The sequence below is a fragment of the Aotus nancymaae genome, unplaced genomic scaffold, assembly GCF_030222135.1.
Source record: "Aotus nancymaae isolate 86718 unplaced genomic scaffold, 86718_ANA_hifiasm-v0.15.2.pri h1tg000002l, whole genome shotgun sequence".
NCBI lineage: Eukaryota > Metazoa > Chordata > Mammalia > Primates > Aotidae > Aotus > Aotus nancymaae.
In genome coordinates, this window is record NW_026988413.1 from 39,794,872 (window position 1) to 39,809,242 (window position 14,371).

The 14,371-nt window shown below is 40.6% G+C and overlaps 1 protein-coding gene across 1 annotated transcript in view; it reads right to left on the minus strand.

Annotated features, from left to right (window-relative positions):
• The window catches only part of MET (MET proto-oncogene, receptor tyrosine kinase), a 126,965-nt gene extending 120,217 nt beyond the window's left edge, over positions 1-6,748 (minus strand). The window contains exon 1 of the mRNA XM_012456983.3: positions 6,371-6,748. The gene's annotated coding sequence lies outside the window, so the exon portion shown is untranslated. The remainder of the gene's footprint in view (positions 1-6,370) is intronic.
• Positions 6,749-14,371: the final 7,623 nt, after the last annotated feature.

Sequence of the window (14,371 nt, forward strand, 5' to 3'; positions counted from 1 at the left end):
GATTACAACTGAATATTATGGGTAAAGAAGGACTTTAAAAAGTACTTAAAATTTTCATGTTGTATGATTCAAACATTCATACTGTCATGGTTGCAGGATTTTAGACCTAATCAGATTTTTGAGGATGCTGTTTTCTGATGCTTAGCAAAAACCAACTCCCTATTTTTCTGGAACAAAAATGCCTTACATGATTTTAAAGATTTCTTGGACATCAAAGAGCTTAGAGGGACATACAGTTTGTGGGTAATGATTTAAGATTTAGTGAATCAAAAACACATGGATTAAATTTCCCTTAAAAGGCCCCTAGGTTTAAAATTTAAGAGCTAAAATGCTGGTCTAAACACACTCTGGTCCCAAGGAAAGCCAAAACTTACTTTTAAAGCTGGGTTGAGTTGTCTTATGGACCCAAACTCGGCTGGATTTTCCTTTCCCCATGATTAGGCCTCAAAGGAGGCAACCTATCTCTAAAAACAAATTGACCACTTCTCTCTTTCTCTGACTTGCAAAGACTACATTATTTCAAAAGTCTCAGCTTTCAATGCTTTTCTTTACATTTTTAATAAAATATTAAAAATTAGAAATCTTCTATGGTCTTATTGAACAGTTATTCCCCAAGTCATTCTTTTTTTAAAAAAACATACAATTTCAAATGGGACCTGAGATTCTGGGTGCTGCCTTAGAATTCCAACTATCAAGGAGTAGGAGATCATTTCATAATAGGAATAGGCCACTGATCTTAATATGTGCACTGCATGTTTACTGTTTCATGATATATTATTATATTTGCATTTAAAATAGTGAGAAGAAATACAGTACATAATCTTCCTTTTTAACACAATGGCCTTCCAGAGGGCTGCTAGCTTGGGCATTTCACTGAGATTTTAGGATTAAAGGAAACAAGTTAGCACACAACCCGTGAGCTTTTATTCCTTTGCAAAAATAGATTTTAACACTGATCTGATTGCTTTTAAAGGGCACTGGAAATCAGCAGGGCAGTGCATGTTTTGAATTTCAATGGCAGGGTAATAACAATGGGTGAAGTTCAGGCATTTCCAGAGAGAGGGGGAGAGAGAGAGAGAGGGAGAGAGGAAGAGAATATTCCAAAGGGGGAGTTTATCCTGAATCAGAGAACTTGGAAATGAAATTGATGCATAAAGCCATGATGGATTCAGGTTTCAAAAAATGACTACTTCAGTTTAAGAATGAAACAACTAGATTACCCTTTAGTTTAGAAATGTACATAGTTTGATGTAAAGTATGTGGGCTGATACTGATAGAAAAATAAGTACATGCCAATAGAAACTGACATAAAATATCGGTTTTTAAAAATTTGCTTAGTTAATTTTCCAGAGAATTCCAGTTAATTTTCTGAGAACTTTAGAAAATAAAATACTTGTAGAAGCTGTCCTGGGGCTCTTGGGCCATGCATGCTGCTGCAATTGGGACCATCAGGAGCTCAATCTGGCCTGCAGACTTTGTGCCACTGTAAGCTGTACAGTGTTTTAAAAATACTGAGTCAACATTTTGAAATTGGGAGATTTCTAGCTTCTCTTGACAATCTGAAAGATACTACCACATGGGCCCATGCCATACACGGAGCCTCGTGGCAGCTCTAATCATGCCAAGTGGTGACTGCCCCTCTTAGGTAGGGCTTTTCCTAAGCAGTTTGTCAATCCCCTAATGAAAAGGTTAGTTTTCCTGATTTAAGTTACCTGTTTGAAAATCTTGATACAGAATATAAATAGGCAAATAAGGGAACACGAAGACAAGAGGAAGAAAATCCAATGCAGTTACTTCATACTGGACAGGGAAAAGGAAGGAGAGTGAGGGGGAGAGAAAGAAGTGCATAGCAGACAGAGGCTGCACGCCATCAGCAACTGTCTCTTGCTGTCTTTAGATTTACACCACAGAAGGGATCAGCAAAAAAGCCCATGGGTATTATTCTCAACAAATTTCACTGTGCCAGGCTCACAGTGTGGAAAATAAGAAGGAAAGTTGTTCGAATGGAGCAATATCTCTGAAAGAGGATGGGGTATGGGATGGGACCAGGTGAATGCAAAAAAACACTCTGGGTCTTCATCTTCCATATCTTATAAACCAAAAGATCTGGGTCACTCCTGTATCTTCATCTTTAAGACTGTAGCTAATGATGGCAGGCACTGTCCAGGTATCTCCCTACAAAACCAGGGGCACTGTTAAGGTATCGCCCTATAAAACCAGGGACTCTAAGGACAGTTTTGTAAGCTGTGAACTGCACAGTTTCAGGAAAAACAAGATGTGAATGGCATTCCTGAAAAGTGCTCTGATATTCACCTGGCTCACCTCCTCATCTCCTTCAGGCTCTATCCCCAAGCCCACCTTTGAAGACAAGCCTTCTCTGACCTCACTATTGAGTTTTTCAATCACCATCCCACTTCCTCTTATCCTTGACAGTTCCTATTCTCTTTTCCATTTTATTCTACCTTGAAGCTGTTATCACCTGACATACAATACATTTAGTTATGTGTTTCGTTATTGTTTCCCAACTCAATAGAACAGAGCGTCATGAGGTTAGAGATTTTTGTCTGTTTTATTCTCTGTGGAAACACCAGATTTTAGAGCTACTCCTGGTAAGTTGTCAAAAAATTATCCTGAATGAATGATTAAATCCTCATAACCTGTGATTCTCTAAGCACATTTCATAATTGCTTTCCTTTATTATATTAGGAGAAATACATTTTCAAATTCGATTGTCCGTTATATAATTGTCTATGGGCCCTATAGCTACATAATTTATTATAGAAAGTAAAATCAATGTGAGTAACCTGCATAAACATACTTGCACACATTTATGCAATCACAGAGAGAAATATGTGTACCTGGGTATGTGATTACAAAGTTAACTGTTTTTTATTTCACCGGGCTTACACCTTCTGCTACAAATGACACACGTGATTTTTCTCTCAATTAAGTTTTACAGCTTATAAAAACACTTTCTTCACTTTGTCCCATGAAAAGCAAAGTAGTCAGATTTTACTGGATGTTTTTATTGAAACAAATCCCAAGGGGAACTGTTTAACACAGCTGAAAAGATATCTGAGAATGGGCTTTCTGATAGAAGGATAGATTACAAAATTATTCATGGCTCTTAATCCTGATAACAGGAGCAGAATACCGCACACATATGAATAAAACCTTTTCTTGGTATGTCTTACTACAAAGAAAAAACAATAAATTTTTTAAAAAAAGAAGAGTGAGAACTGGAGAAAGAGAAGGTGAGAAAAACTGCAGGGACTAGATATGTTATATTCATCATTTATCACTATCTTAAGCATCCCTAGTTATGCTTCCTTGGAAAACGTTTCCAATAGCTGATGTCTGGGGAGAGGTGGTATGGTGCTATTGAAATAACATGGAGCTAGTCTCAAACTCAGTTTCCTTGTCTATAACATGAGAATGTTAAGATGTTATCAGACTTGCCTATCTTGTAAGATCGTTTTGGTATCAGAAAGATGATATATGCAGAAGCAGCTTGAAAATTTTAAGGTTTTTAAGTTCCAATCTTTGATTTAAAAAAAAATCCTATTATTTAATAGCAAATAGGATGATTTTGAAAGTGTTTCTTGTGTGATGTCCCCTTAAAAATTATGGATTTGGGTTCATTTTATATGTGATATTTGTCTGTATATCTGGATTGTAAACTCTTCAAGGGCATATTCCATTTCTTTATTTTAAAGAAAATGTTCTAGTACCTGGCACATATGATACTCAATATATAGGTCCTAGTTATATTTGGTCAGGGAAATGTGGGTCTGGCAGCAACCCAGCATCAGTTGAGAACACATCGTCAAAGTGATCCTGAACTAACATTAGTCAGTGTACCTATCATTTCTTCCTGAGATGTGACTATTTATTTTGCACTGAGGAAAACCCATGAAGAAACTCTTGCCCAGAGGGCTTGGTGTCAAAAACACAAGTTTCAGCATACACCAGCCAGGAAAAGAAGGCTCACTTCCTGACACTTGAGTTTCTACATACATTTTCTCCTCATAAGAGGGCACAAAGAGGAAATTGAGTATCCCATGAATAAACACAGCAGACCAAGGAAATCTTAGGGATTTAGACCATGAAAAAGAAAGCATAGATGACTCTGGTGAGGATCACTAAGCCTAATGCCTAAAGAAGAAACCAGCAAACTGGGCTGGAGAAATGGGCACAGAAGGCCTTGGAAGCAGCTCTGATCAAGCCAAGGGAAAGGGTTGAGGAGGAAGAGGACAGAGAAATGGGAGGTAATCTGACTGTGTGAGGAACTGTGCTCACCATGGGACTGTCATCATGTCTTTGGTGCAGCCACTTGGAGAAAATGAGCCAGTTAGAGGATGTTAACCCCTCTGAGTTATTCACATTGTTTTGGGATGACCACATTTGAGAAAAAGTTTATTTGAGACTATTATGTAGATTTGCAGAAGGATAATTAGACTAACGCTATTTTGAACAATATTTTAACAACAGCTAAAGAAATTGATTTTTGAAATGTATTTCTCAGTCTACTCCTCATTAAGACAAATTTTTTTAAAGATTTCAAGATTAATGCAACGCAAATACTTACATAGTCTTAAAAGGAATTTATAAAATATGGATATTTCTTCTGCTTAGAAAAGGACCATTTTTCTCTATTATAGGTTTAAAAGTAGTTAAAATATTAGTTATGAGCTTTCATGTTGACTGGCTATGATTAATCTGGTACATTTTTATCATGAAGATAAACTCCATCCACTAATTTTGAAAGCATGTAGTATACATCTAATGTAAACCTCTATTGCCATGTATCAAGAACAAAGCAATTTTGAAAAAGCAGTAGTCGGCAGACCATCCTCTATATGCCACAAATTCCATCACGTTAAAAGCAAAATATTTTTACATTAATAACTTATGCGCCATTAAGTTTGAAAACTGAATAGAATTTTTAAAACACCAGTACATTTTCTAGGCTATCAGACACATTTTTGGTACTACAAAATTTTCTTATGAATGATGTAAATTTTCCCTGTGTTATTCAGCATTGACTACACCACAGACTTGCAAATGATAGGAACCAAAGTACCTCACTTCTGTTCCATTATGGAAGTTTACATGTTAAAAACAAAGCTCAATTAGCTTAGAACAAGGAAGGAAAGCTATGTACCTGTAAATAATCCAAGCACCACTTACACTGTGTACATAAAAATGCAATTTATGCCCCCATAGCACAGAGAAACACGATGTACATCATTTTCAGATCACCTTCATGCAGAAAATATTCATTAGTCAGCTAGAATAGTTTAGCTGTAAGGGAATATAATGTTTTTCTGAATTCATTTGCATGGCAATGTGCATGTGTCTGGTGACAGAATAAACCTCCACTCAAAGCTACAGAATGTGAACAGTCTTCTTAAAATTCAAGAGAGGGTCCAGATAGTCTATATTGTCTCCAATGTCAGTTTTTACAATCCTCTCACATTCATGGACCATCTTAACATAGCAATTAAAGTATCTTGATTATTTTGCCTAAGAGAGCTGACAATGTTTCATTCTGCCTGAGGGCTCCTTTGAACATAAAACTGTGATAAGGTAAAATACACTGGGCAACTATTCATGCATGAGCCACTGGAGCCCTCTCCAACTGCCAAATTAGCAAATGGTTCTTTTAAAACATAAAAGATATGAATGGGAAACAGTACCTCGGAGTAAATTTTGCATTGACAATCGTCAGGGAAAGTACTTCACTGGTGCTTTAATTATCGGGTCAGCACTATGACTGGCCACATTGCCCAGCCTCTGGTTATAATCTATTTCACCTAATAAGATAGATGGCCTCCACAAGCCCCAGAAAGAGATAAGGTACGATGGAAAATGGATGGATCACAAGCCCCGCGTGATTGCCAGAAATGAAAAATTCAGACTTTCACAGAAACACCTGCCCCTTGGAAGGACCCCAACATAATACAGATAAAGCAAGGCTGGGAACAAGGAAACAGCTCGGCTCAAACCTTGCCGACTGCATCGCGGCGGGACGAGGATGACCGGATCCCTTTTGTAAGGGCTGAGTCAGATCCCAGCTTTAAAACTTGCTGGGCCATAACAGTCACACATCACCCGCTGTCCCAGGGCCCCTCTCCCTCCTAAGTCACACAGGTGGCCATCAGAAGGAACCCTCTAAAACGACAAGCCCCATTCTCGTTTCGTCCTCCTCCTGGCCATGTCTCTTCAGTTTCCGAAGCTCCTAAACTCTCTCCCACCTCTGTGGTTTTGCCCCCTGGAGCAGCAGTCAGGTCTCTTAGGGGAACAAAGAAAGCAGAACCGCTGGGGCGAGGGGTGGGGTGCGGGATCTGAAGAGGGGCTGCAGTTTTACCTTGCGGTGCCCAGGAACCCGTGGAGAATTCAGCGGCGCAGGGACCACCCGCGCGCTCCGCGCCTACCCGCCTCCTCGCAGCAAGTCAGCTGTCGCCCCGCATCTGGCTCGCGCCCTCCACTCGGCTCCGCATCTGCTCACAAAGCGCTCGGGGCGCCGCGGGCGGCGAGGGCCTTCGGGTCACCTGCGGCCCGGCAGAGCCCAGCGCCCCGCCCGCCGGCCGCGATCCCTCCGCCCCTTCCCACACGCGCGCTGCCCGGCCAGTGACTCAGCCGGGCATCGGCGCGCGCGGCCCGCGGCGGCCCGGGCGCGTCGGGGCGGGAGGCACCGCCAGGCGACCAGACCGGGGCGCTCGCCCGCCCGCCCCAGCACGTGTCTGTCTGCCTCGCGCGCTGTCGGTCCGCCTAGTCCGCGGGTTCCAAGGACCGCTGAGGTGCGGACTGGCACCACCCAGAGGAAAATCGGCCCCCGCCCTTCCTGCCGTCCGCGCCGCGCCTGGCCCCGCGGGGGTCGCGTTTCCTCCCGCCCCTGCCCCGCCCACGACAAGGTGAAACTTTCTAGGTGGAGAAGTTTTCTCGCCCTGGCTGCGCGCTCTCCTCCCCCAGCTCAGGCGGTCTGAAGTTAGCTCGGCAGGAGATAAGCGGGACCGAGTCTCCCCCTCCTGGCGCTCGGGCGGCGAGTGTCACCCGGCGCGCAGAGGCAGGGTGCGCACCCTCCTGGCACCCCGCGCGCTGGCCCCGGGAAGGGCGCGAGCTCTGCTCTCGGCCTCTCCCACGTCTCCGCTAACCGCCCGGCATCCACCCGGGTATAGAGAGATTTGGGCAACCCAGAAACAAGGAGTTCATTGTTAGAGGCGGAGGTAGGAGTGGATGGACGAATTGTCCCAATGATTTCATTATGCACCGATTATCCTCTACTATAATAACTCAGATTTCTGCAAGGAAGAACAACACAGGAGTTTAACCCCGAGGAGACTTCCATTTCTTTAACTTTGTTTTTTTCTTAGCCGGAAGCAGGCTGATTAAATAACTGAGCAAATAGCGATGAGCAAGCAAAACAGAACAAAAGTTTAATTCTTGAATGTTGAAATCTTATGACGATTTTTAAAAAAGAGCTTTTGGGGCCTTGGTGAACTCTATTAGGATTGTGTTGGGATAATTTTATATTTCGTTATGAAAGTTGACACTGACCTACAAGAGTTAATGAACGCTCGAAGGTAATAGGATCTAAGGAATGAGCATTGCCAGTTAGAACTTGAGTTCGTTCTGGCTCTCATGCGGGCTTGTTCAATCATGGCAATAGATAATGAGACGTGGATCTCTTCGTTATTGAAAGTAATGGGTGAAAATAACAGTTATTATGCAGGTTTAGGTCTTATTCACTACAGAATTAAAGATAGAAAAATGTAGTAAGAGTATCATTTCTCAAGAGTTTACTATGTGCCAGGCATTAGCAGAGGTTATATAAGAGTGATCCACGGTGGTTCATGCTCGTAATCCCAGCACTTTGGGAGGCCGAGGCGGGCGGATTGCCTGAGGTCAGGAGTTCCAGACCAGTCTGGCCAACTTGGTGAAACCCCGTCTTTACTAAAAATACAAAAAAATTAGCCGGGGGTGGTGGTGTGTGCCTGTAATCCCAGCTATTTGGGAGACTGAGGCAGGAGAATTGCTTAAACCAGGGAGGTGGAGGTTGCTGTGGGCCGAGATCACGCCACTGCACTCCAGCCTGGGCGACAGAGGGAGACTCTGTCTCAAAAACAAACAAGCACACACACAAAAAAGAGAGTGATTTCAATCCTCAAAAGTGATTAACCTTGTAATTCCCCATTATGGAAAAGGTGAGTTCCCATTACATTACTAAAGTCTTGCATTGAACCATTTTGCAGATGAAGAAACCGAATTTCTAAGAGTTCCCAGGAGAGTCACACAGCTGGTTAGTAAGAGGGGCAAGGCTAGAACTTAGCTCTCAGCCCAGTCAGGTGTCCTTCACACCATACCAAGAGGGCTAGGCAAACTAAATAAGCAACGCGGCCCTACTGGAGATTTCCCGATACTGCATGGCGTAATTTATCAATGACTACAGCTCATTAAAAAACACTAATTTACTGATTACCAGACACTGGGTCTATTTGTGAACAGATCAATTACAGATTTTGGGTTCAGTAACAGCTTTCAATAAAAGTTGATTAAATTAAAGCATTTAAAAATTTTTACACACACAGACACACACGCACGCGCGCACACACACACACACACACACTCTTAGCCATGGTTGTCTAAAGGAATGATTAGAGTGCTGTTTCTATTTCCTGGTTTCCATAGCAATATGTTAACTGGATTTTTAGATTACATTATGTAGTTGCCTTAACAGGTTTTCTGAGTTTGAGTGCCATGATAAAAATATAAAAGAAAAAATTTACAATTAAAGTTGTAGAAAGGCCCAGAAAAGCCAATCCCAACTGGAAAATAAAATAGATGATAAATACAAACAACGTATTATTTATTTTTAGCACTGAAGCTTCCTAGTTTCTAATAACTGACAAATTCCAGTCCAGTTTTGAAACTGTATTAAAAATTGTTATTTTGACTTATTAACTGTAAATAAGGAGATAACATTTTATGAAAATAACATAACTAACAATAGCATAACAAAAAGTATCTGGGTGTGTGAAAGTCAAGTAATTTTTACACACTACCTAGACATTTGATTGGGAAAAGGCTTACAGATAATTTCAGATTTTGGGAAATGAATGGAAACAGATATTTTAAAAGAGTTCTAAAATTCAATTTTGGTTTTGCAGCAAACTTTTAATTGTTGCTGTTTAACTTCCCTTGGTTTCATGGGATGGGTAACACACTGTATGATGAAGTTCTGTTGGTATTTTCTTAACCAAACCAAATATCTTGTGGTCCACACTGTTGGCTGGCTAAGCCAGCACCTGTTCCCAACCAGATTTTCCAGTTCCTGCCTCCACTCTTGGGGCTGGAAAAGAGAAATACTTGCTTTCCCAGACTCCTTTGCAGCTAGACATGGCCAGGTGATATTCTGGTAATGAGGTATAAGCTGAAGTCTGATGAGGGCTTGTGGGAAAGGGTTTAAAGCTGGTGCCACCCCTTATCTTTTCTTGCTTCCTGATTTCATCTGTGATGTCCACTGGAGAGCTAATCATCTTATGACCAGCAAGCAGAAGTTGGTGGTAACATTTCTGAGCTACACCACTACTGCCAGTAGATACCTGCTTCCGGATTTCTTGTTTTGTGGAAAAACAACAAAAACAAAACTTGTTCCAGACACTGGTAGCTGGGACTTCTGTCACCTGCAGCCGAAAGCAGTTAAACTGATAGACCCCCTCAAATGGGGAGCCATATCTTCAAGACTATGTTGAGCATAATAGTTAAGAGTTTTAGAACCAGACAATCTGGATTTCAATCCCAGCTCTGTCTCTTGCAGCTGTGTAGCTACAGGCCGGTGGATTAAACTCTCTCTGTCTCATCTGTGAAATGGGATCATGATAGGGTTATTGTGAGGATAAGATGAGGAGCTACAAGTAGGGTACATGGAACAGTGTCTGCTAAAATACAAATGATCCAAAGGCAAGAGTGCTATTTGTCCACCCACTTGTGGGTAACATAATGTTGAACTATAAACAGGATCCCACCTCTTAATTTTGAAATGAGCCTAGTGGTAGCTGTGACCAAGAGACAGAGGAACAGCTACCTCCTGCTCTAATGTGCCCCATCTTTTTGCTCTCTCTTTAACACATTAAAATTTGGATCTTTGAAGGCACTCTCTAAGTTGGTGCTGTATTTGAAATTAAAATGAAAGCAGTCTTCTTAGAATAGGGGCTTCATGCTTGCAATGTGTGGTGAATAGGGTCCACAGCCATATACGGGTGCACAGAATATTTTTAAAAGTGTGAATTGAGGTAGAAAGACCATATGTGCTGCTGTTTGTCATTGACCTACCATCTTCTCTTGGGTTGCATCCAACCCACTTCTGACTTTGATGTCACTTTGTCCTGTAGGCATTAGGATCTGTGATCCCTGCCTTAACGAGTAGTTACTCTGGAACTCCTTCTCTTACTCTGCTTTTCCCTTCCCCCTTCCCCATCACCCCTATTATTGTGCCTATGGCAAATGTCTCTACAAAAAGACAATAGAATAATTCAGGTGATGGCGCCTCATATCATTTTTGAGGGCAAATAAAATTTGGAAATGTAGGATTCTTATTACCTCTTTAGAGATGTGTACATTCAAATGTTGAGGGTTTTGAAAATTCATGTGGTTAAAACAAAAGAGCAAAACCGAACCAAAAACCAGAAAAACCTTCTTAACTTTGCTTACTCTCCCATCTCCCCAATTTAATCGACCATGGAATGCTTTTATTTTTCTTAATATATCTTCAGTGTCAATTTCCTGTAAAATTAGTTTTATAGATTATACAGTGTAGGAAACGTCATGTTAAAGAATGGAACTGCCAGCTACAGAGGGCTAACACTGGGCGCTTTGGATATGAACTGCTTTTATGTTGATTTGTATTAGTCATTTATGTGTGGCTGGGCTCTCTAAAAATAAATATGCAATGTTAAGTTATCTAAAAATATGACTGTGTGTACTTAATATGGAGGACAAGAACAAGACTGCTAGGCTACAAGCTAAAGTATCACAATGTTAATTAGAAGATCTAGCAAATTGTGGGCAGAAAAATTAAAAATAATCTCCAACAGGGTGCTGCAATTTTGTCAGCGATTTGGTTCATTTTCACATCCAGCTTATGACCTCTCTTCTAAAATCAGGCTAAGGTGTAACATATTTAGCTCTCACTTATTAAGTGTGTACCATGTATTCATCATGAGTTTGGAGCTCTGCTTACATCCTCAGAGAAAAACTCCAGAATAGGTATCCTCCTTCTTGGTTTACATTGAAGGAAATGAGGCTCAGAGAGATCATGTAACCTATCCAAAGTCACACAGCTCGCTTAAGTCTGTCTTTCCAGAATGACCACACTCCTGTTTTATTTGTTTGTTTGTTAGTTTGTTTATTTATTTAAATTGAGATGGAGTCTTGCTGTGCGGCACAGGCCGGAGTGCAATGGTGCTATCTCGGCTCACTGCAACCTCTGCCTCCCAGGTTCAAGTGATTCTCCTGCGTCAGCCTCCTGAGTAGCTGGGATTACAGGCACCTGCCACAATGCTAATTTTTGTGTTTTTAGTAGAGATGGGGTTTCACCGTGTTGGCCAGGGTGGTCTTGAACTCTTGACTTGAAGTGATCCACCTGCCTCAACCTCCCAAAATGCTGGGATTACAGGCGTGTACCACAGTGCCCGGCCTTCATTATAATTATTTTAAACTTATCTCCAGTTATGTGATGACTGCTGCAGTCATTTAACTGGGAGTAGCAGACCTTTTTTTTAAACTTTTATTTTAGGTTCAGGGGTACATGTGCAGGTTTGTGATACAGGTAAACTGGTGTCATGGGGGTTTGTTGTACAGATTATTTCATCATCCAGGTATTAAGCCTAATACCCAATAGTTATTTTTTTGGGAAGTAGAATTTAAGGCATCCTTTCATTTTCCTTCTCTGTCTACAAAGTCAGCCATAACCTAAGGCATGGCCACTTCTCTGCTGGCTTGATCCTTGGGGACTGATGTGGCAGTGCAGGCCAAAAGTTCCATGCTGTCCATCTGTAGAACACTGCACAGGTTGGAACCAGGGTTCTGGGCAGTCAGGGTGCCTAAGTGGTGGACTGTAGGTGCCTAGGACCAAGACCTGTGAGACGCGAAGAGGAACTGGAATGTTCTTTCTCTAGTGCCTCTGTTTTCACAATTTCTGAGTTCTCCTTTGGGAACCTAGGGAATGTGAGAAAGAAAGAAAGCAACAGCTGACAGGGAGTGAGAAGTCCTAAGAGAGGGTATTTTGGAGAGTCTCTGTCCTCTTAGAAGATGAGGAATTAAGGCCAAGACTTCTAAAAAGTCCTGGAAGGCGGCCTCCGTAACTCTTTGACCTATCAGTGCCTCTATCTCCAAAGTCATGTTCATTTATTTTTCTTTTCTTTCTCTGTCTTTTACCTTGTGGTAAATTTTGGGAAAGAAAATTTTCATTTTTATACAGCATAGTATAGCATCATTTCCAAATTACTTTATCCAGTCCATCCGTTAATTTAAACTCTGGCACTAAAGCAACCTATCTTGGAAAATAATGTGCCAAGGAAAAGAAAATGCTTTTTTTTTCATCGATCAGCATTTCATTATGGATGGACTTTAAAAAAACGTGTCCATGAGTGTGTGAGTTTGTGTGATTACTGCAATTCTAGGTTTTACAGCTAACTTGATGAGTACTTTGGTATTTAACCCCTGTGGATCAGTTTCTTAAGCTGTGAAAACAGTTCCAAAGTCTGATGAAAATTAAAAATATTAAGTATCAACCAAAATTTTACTGAAGCCAGTCCATTTAAAGCCAATATACCAAACAATTTACTAATTGTAGCATAGGTAAGGGGACGTTATATTAGAAAGTACTTCAGTGTGTGGTTCTTATTAACTACTACCTTGTCCAAATATGATTGAATTCTTTATTCTATTCCTGTAGGCATGATTTAATAATCAATTTAGGGATCTTTTATTTGGTGAGTCCAAAAGTTAATTAGACAATTAAAAATGGCTACAAAATTTAACAGTTTAAGAAGGAATATATAGGCCTTAGTGGCATTGAAAAGGGATAGAATGCTTAGAGTTTGATTAGAATCACTATAACTATTATACATGACTAATATATTTTGAAATATGATTAAGATGGTTGTATTAAAATGCCTTCCGACAATTTTGCACTGGCCAGGGTTTGAGGCTTTTTTTTTTTTTTTTTTTTTTAACAACCTTAAAGCCTAAACATAATTACTGTTAATCTATGTCCAAACACATAGAAGAAATGACAGTAACTCTGGGTTAACCTTGGTTAGCTGATGAAGAATTATTTAAATTAAAAAAAAGAACACAGACAAACTGTGACCAGTCAAGGGTTGCGCTCAGAAAGTTGGCAGTGATGCAAACTGCTTAGGACTTTCAGTTTGTTGGCCTGTTAGAAACATTCCTGCCTCTACTTACAAAATCCAGTGAAATTAAACCAAACTAACCCCGAGAGGCAATGGCAAACTAACCTCTAGAAAAAAAGCTGTCGGATCTGATAAAATCATCTGCAAACTTTCATGTTTATGTTGAAGGAACTTTCAAGGAGTGTATAACCTGAATTAGAAAAGACATCTTTTTAAAGCTTTCCCTGAAGTGTCTGGTCCATCTGTTGTGGGCTGAGCTCCCACGTTGGAGCTGTTATCAGGTTCTGTCAGCTCTCCCATTGCTACTGTTAACAAATGGATTTGTCACCCCAAAGTTAAGAACAACCAGATGTTTCCTTTGTTGTTCTGTATTCCAATGGCTGGTCAAAAATAAGTTTAAACATCCCTGGTGAAATTGAGATTTAGAAATAATCTTGTTAATCTGATCAATGAGGTCATATGATTTAGGGCCATTTCAAGATTTAAACTGAATTTCAATATTTGACCATGTACATTTATTGGATTACCCCCAAATTAATTTCTTTTTTTTTTTTGGTAACTGTAAACTTATGTTTTATGGGAATCGTAATTTGTATGAAAGCAGCTATAAATATGAAATAAAATATTTAAACATGTCAGATCTTGTAATTCATCAATTAATTTCTTAACCAAATGTTTATTGAGCCCCTACCATGCGCCAGGGAAGTGTTAGTGTCTGCTACTATAAAGATGAATGAGATGTGGTCCTTAACATGGAGGCGCTCACAGCTAGCACAGATGACAGACATGTAAATCAGCAGACCTGGTACAGCATGGCACGTGCTAGCCACTGCTATGAGAATGTTATGGACTGACTTTGCGGATTGGGAAAAGGCGAGGAGACAAGGAAGACACCGCAAAGGAAGTCACGTTTGAGTCACATCCTATGGGATGAGAAAGAGTTTGTCAGGCAA